Here is a 6,545-nt window from a genome sequence, read left to right as displayed (position 1 = left end):
TTAGAAAAATAAATCTTGCATTTTTTAATTTAAGTGTCTGTTATTGAAATTAAAAAATAAATTTATAAGTTAGTAACAAATATGAGAATTTTTCCAAATATGTTTTTCCTATTGTGATAAATTTGTGAAGTAAATAGAAGCAGTGCAATTCAGGAGCATAATAAGCAATATTCTGTTCATGAGTATCTTGATTTTTTTAAAACAATATAATTTAACATTTTTTGAAAAAAATAACATATTTAAAAGTTCATAGTTATAATTTGTATTTATAAAGTGCTGTGGATAGCATAATCACTTTTGTATTAGAATTAAATTTAGCTGTGGATCTAATAGAATAATATTTATTGTATTTTAAGCTATATTTTATACATTTTTATAATTAAACTCTGTATCAAATAAATTACTTATTTGTAATGTTCTTTTTTTCTTCCATTTTTTTCCATTTTGTATTAATTTGTGATTTTTTATAATCAACAGGTTTTCCAGATTTTAACTTGAAACAATGCTTGTAGATCCATTTCACAAAATCTGGAAAATATAAGATAATTGAAATTATTTAGAATATAACTGTAGGGAGAAAGATAAGGAAATGTAAATGATATTTTTTCTTATTTTTTTACAATTTTTCCATAATGACCATTAATTCTTTTGGTCAAAATAAAATTATCATAATCTGTGTATCGGAAAATTCAAGAAAGAGAAAACTTCAAATGCTAATTTTCTTTAAAAATTCCAGTGTTTAGTTGTTTGTTTAAATATCAACTATTTATATATTTTTTATTAAAGTTTAAAATAATGTGAGACATGAGAAATACTTTTTCAATGTATAAAATACTTTTTCCGTTTGAAATTTTTAAAAATTTTAAATATAGTTTTAGCTTATTTGAAATATTTGGTTTGTTTAGTTGAAGTGATAAAATGGTTTTAAATTAATTAATTTAATTTTTACATGTCTTTATTTCTATATGTAACAATAATCTGTACTTATGTAGTAACGCCACTGTAGCTACAGATTTGGCGGTTTTTGCGCTAATATGCCAATTAAGAGCAATCCTGTTCGTACAAAGCAATCCTGTTGTTATCGCGGTTATCTTTTGGATTACTTGTTGCCGTGTTGTTTGCTGATTTTTGACGCCATTTTTAATAAAATACATAAACGTTTGAGAGAATGTGGGGCAGTGCTAAATGGGGGAACAAAAGACATATGGGGACAACCAGACATCATTTGGAATCTTATTTAGCAGAGTCCATATGGCGACAGCATCAGGTGAAAGAAAATAGAGACTGTTTTGAATCTGTATTAAACTCAATATCGGCCCATTTTCCACCGAGATCCGATTGACTATTTTGATTTTAAATAAAGTGTTTTATTTTATGATTTGTAGATTGGCGGCTCTTATAAACCGCCAAGCTACACCTAAAATTTTTGTGCCAAATCTGTAGCTGCGGTGGCATTAATACATAAGTACCCAATAATCTTTATTACGAAACTGAGGCAGTAGATAAGGAATAGTATAGGATGAATAATGAAATGAATTTACCATATTTTAAATTATATATATATATTTTAGATAATGCCCAGAAAAATGTATTACTACTTTTAAAATGTTGTCTGCAAGGTTATAATTTCTTTATTATTTCCAAATTACTTTATGGTAAATGTTCAAAAATGATAACTTATTTACTTTTGGTGCAGCTCAATAATTTTAAACTAATACAATATGACCCAAAAAATAAGATATATATAAAGAGATATAGTTCAAATTCGAACTGATACAGTGATAATAGAATCATGATAATAATCAGAGATTTTATTAATTTAAAATTTTTAAATTTACTTACAGATTTTGAATGATCTGTATTGTAATTTGATTATATATATATATATATTAAATTTGATTACCTTGAGACTAATATTATTTTTTGTAATTTTTTTTCTGCCTTTGTTAATTAAATTGTCTTAAAGAATAATAATAAATTATTGTCTTAAAGAATAATAATTTTTTTTGGTAAAAATATAATTGGTTAATAAAAAATTTGAGTAAATTATTTTAAATCTGAAATGTTTGCATTGTTTGATTATTAAAAGGATTTAGTTAAAAAAAATGGAATCAAGGTAGACAGAAAAACTATAGTCTAGTCTAAATTATATTTTGTTAGACTTGATGAAAATTTTAGAAATATTGTCCCCCCCCTTTATATTCTTTTCACTTTTTTCATCACTTTCACCAGTTTTGTTTATATTTTAATTCAGGTGCTAATCCTTTCAATTTTTCACTTATGTTAAGATGAAGTGAAAATACATAATTGATATGGACTAATGAATAAACCTTTATGCTAAGATGTATCTTTTATTTCAGTAGTGGAATAAACATTAACCTCTAGCTTTGTATATCAAATTATTTTTCAGTCAAAAAAACAAACAATAAAAATAATCCTGCTGGATAATAAGTCAGTTGTCTGTATAAAACGTAGTTGATGAAATTCTTGCTTTGTACTTGATTTTTTTTTTATTAGCAATACAAGCTCTTGCTATTGTCTTGTCATTATATTAATATATCTTACTGACAGGAAAAAAGTGGCTGTCTTACATTTTCAGGGATCTTCGATAAATAGCTCATTGAATAGCTCATCAGAAAATCAATATCATTTCAGTCGTAAAAAAAGGCAGTCTGAAATTTGGCCAATCAAATAATAATACCAAATAAATGAAATAATGTTCAAGTCAACACAAATAGTAATAGAGGTAAAATTTCCAAGAAAGTAAAAAAACCTTTTGTATAGAAATTTGCCCTTCCCCTGAAAAAGAAATTTTTTAAAGTAATAAAATGAACCCATTTTAGCTAAGCTGTTAGTATTTATTTCCTAGCAATGACCAGCTGAAAGATTTCATCGAACTTTAAATCATTTCAACATGAATAAGCATATATATTTTAGTGATGGGTTGAATACTTTCACTTAGCAGTTCCAAATTCAGATCTACAGCCTTGTTCCAAGACTTAGTTTAAAAGGTCAACAAAATTTTGATCTAAAGTTTCTTTTAAAATTTATTAAATACTGTCATTACTATCAAAATTTTATTTAAATAAAAGAAATTATGAAACGTAAAAAGAAAGAAGGAGAAAGAAAAAAAAGTAAAAACATTATTGAATTTTGCAAAATCTAAATTCTTTTTAGATTTGTAAAAGTGAGCAAGAATAGTAAATATAAAATATACTTTATTAAAATACTTAGTCAAATTTCTTTATTATGCTTCTGTTCAGGAATTAAATTTAGTAATATGTAAAAAAAACCATGACAACTTTTGAATGATTGTTTTAGTTGGGAGGGCTTTGAAATGCAGCACATACCCTGAAGAACCAAAATATTATGAATTCTGTACTGCACAATAGCTTGGATATATAAGATTCAGTGAGCTTCTATTTACAGCTGAATCCATATGTCTGCACACAAGTCTTTCAGTACAGTATAAAATTGTCAGTTTGGAGGCAGTCCATGACATCACCCAGATTCTCAACTTGAATTAGATTTTGGAAAGCAATGAACTAACAATGTATGTTAAATCCAAATCACGTTTTTGAAACTGTAGAAATATGATTGTGATCTTGTGGCAAAGGGAATTATTCGACTGGAACAATTTGTTGCCTTTTGGCAAATAGATGCTCTAAATGTATATTATTTGTCTGCAATTTAATGAGCTCCAAAACTTTCACAATATTGTCTATGACAACAGAGCTTATGGCTGACTATATCAATGTCTTGTATATCATGATTGAGCTGTCATGTATTGATTCAACAGTGTCTGCAAAACCAGTTGAGTGTTTTGATTTATAACAAATTTATAGCTCAGCAAATAGCAGAGATAGTTTCACCAAATATAACAGCATATAATATCTAACATTTTGAATGAAGTGTGTATAGTCAGTATATCTTATGTCTTATTTCATCGTCAGTTAAATATTAAATTCTTTAAATATTAACCATAGTAGTTGAAAAAAAATGGCTTTGCCTTTTTTTGAAATTATAGTTATATCAATCTACTCTTTACATTTAAATTTCTGTCTTTATTCATAATTAGAGCATGAAACTCTGAGTAATAGCTGTTATTCTCTTTCACTAGTTTTATGTTTTTTCCAGTCTCTTGGCTGCTCCCAATATTTAGGAGCAAAGTGTTATTATAATATATTACTTTTCAATGTAAAAAGGTGCAAATATAAAATGATAATGTGAATTATTTCATGACTAATAGAAATTATAAGAAAAATTTAAATATAATTTTTTTGGTAAATGTTATATAACTTAAATGATTCCATTCACTGGAATTTCAGTATCTTACAATATTCTTATTAGGAATTTAATGAAAATAAAAAATAATTAGTGAGAAACAATCAGCTTTGATGCAATTATAAAAAAATTCTGACATTCAAATTTATTTAATAAAAAATAAAAACTTTTTTAAATATCCAGATATTTGTATTTTAATTTTACTTTCTAATATACATCATCAAATTTTTTAAGATGGATTTAAAAAGAGGCTAAATGATATACCAAGCAAATATTGGTACAGTAAGATAAGCAAACAATTTAGATAATTAAAAAGGAAGTATTATAGGATTTCTATGCTATTGCTTACAAAAAAACTGGAAACTTTATAAATAGCTTTATTTCTTTCAACTACTGACCACTAAAGTTATAAATCCTGTCTTTTTTATACTAATGGACATTAGAACTTGTTGCATCACATTCGCTCTTTAATTTATTCAATGACATATTGGAAATATTTTCACGTATGTTTACTGAAAGTGAAATAACCAAAAAATGTGGGTTACGTCATACAGAAATTCGTACCTTATTTTTTATGGATTAGGGCCATGAAACTGATGGCTGAAAAATCTGCAAAGATTGATGCCCAATTACTTGAATTGGCAAGAATGAATAAGTAAATAAATAAAATCTTGTTTTGTAATGTTTCTTGTCAAGTGATTATTAAATGATTAAAAAAAAAAGTTTTGTGTTTTATTTCACCCGAGTGCTTAATTTTGTGTGATTTACAATTAAAGAGCATGAGTGGTAATAATATATCTCCCCCTTAATATATAAATTTTGTCTTGCTAAATTTTAAATAATTTTTTTTTTAAATTAAATATAAACCTTCCTTTTATATGCTGTTATAATGTTACACTGCTATTTTCTTTCCTTGCTTTTTCCACTCCTTAAAACCATATTCCATTATAAATAGCACAAGAACACAATTCATGTATTTTCTCTTATCTTGAGTACAGGGGAAGAAAAAAAAAAAGAGAATTTTTTTTTTTCCATATTTGAGTGACAACCTTGCCTAGACACCAATTTTATGGTATAAGTTGTCACTGTTTAGAAGTTATGAGGATATAATGAATATAAGTGGGAAATTTATAAGTGAAAAAAAAAATCTTACATATTTTGCAATAACAAAAACAATGAGCAACTATTTTGTAAAAACTAATGTGCATAAAATGCTTTTTCTTAACTTTTTAAATAATGATTAGTGGTAAAGTAAGTTTTTTTCGAATATTAAACGAATTTTATTTGTTTTTCAGTGATATTGGACTCAACCGATTCGGGCAAGTAGAGATTTTTTGTTCTGGTATCTTCATTATTTTTCTTAAATGTTCTTTTGCTTTTCTAATTGTTTTAATTTGATAAAATTAACAGTTCTAAATAAGAAAGATAAGATTGATATAGAGTATTATTTAGGTTTTACCAAATTTAAATTAAAGAAATTGCTTCTTTCATAGTACTGGCGATATATGCGTACACCTTTACAAAAAATTAATTTCTTGGTATGGCACTGACTCATGAATTTATTTAAAATAATTAAAATTTGTGTTTTTAGCTTTGATAAACTAAATAAAGTAAAGCTGTCTTACATAACATATTTTAAAATTATATTAATAGGATATTCAAGAGCCTAGAGAAAAACAAATCAAATTTCTGATGAATTAGAATTAAGAATGTTCAAATTAGCCAGCTTCGATAATAATAATAATGTTTTAATGCATACCTTTTCTGAATGAATGTAGTATAAATGTCACTTAATACACTGTAACAGAATACTTTTTCAGTTTCAAGTCACATTCCATATTGAAATGGAAATGTTTTTTTCTAAATTGTTGTCACAATCTATGTTAACTGTTCGAAATATTTGTCTAGTAAGGATTTAGAGTTTCTGAAATGCACTTCCATGTCATAAATCTATTAGGATCTGTTTACTTAGAACCCTTTTTTCACAAATGTTGCAATATGAAGAGCGAAGCATCTTCCCAATGACAAATGGATAGTGTGAGTCCCATAGAATGTAAATGTGAGATAAAGGAAACTCTCTCGCAAAGAATAACTCAAATGTCCCTGAATTTTCTATAACAAATAAATAAAAAAGCAATAATTTTTTGTTATATACACAACCTCTTTTATACATGACCTGGCTGCCTAGACCACTCAGTTTTTTTTTTTTAAATGGTTTCCGAGGTCCACATCAAGGCAGAAGGAAAATTATCCCTCTAAAA

The sequence above is a fragment of the Argiope bruennichi genome, chromosome 6 (assembly GCF_947563725.1).
Source record: "Argiope bruennichi chromosome 6, qqArgBrue1.1, whole genome shotgun sequence".
Lineage (NCBI taxonomy): Eukaryota > Metazoa > Arthropoda > Arachnida > Araneae > Araneidae > Argiope > Argiope bruennichi.
This window is presented reverse-complemented; position numbering follows the sequence as displayed.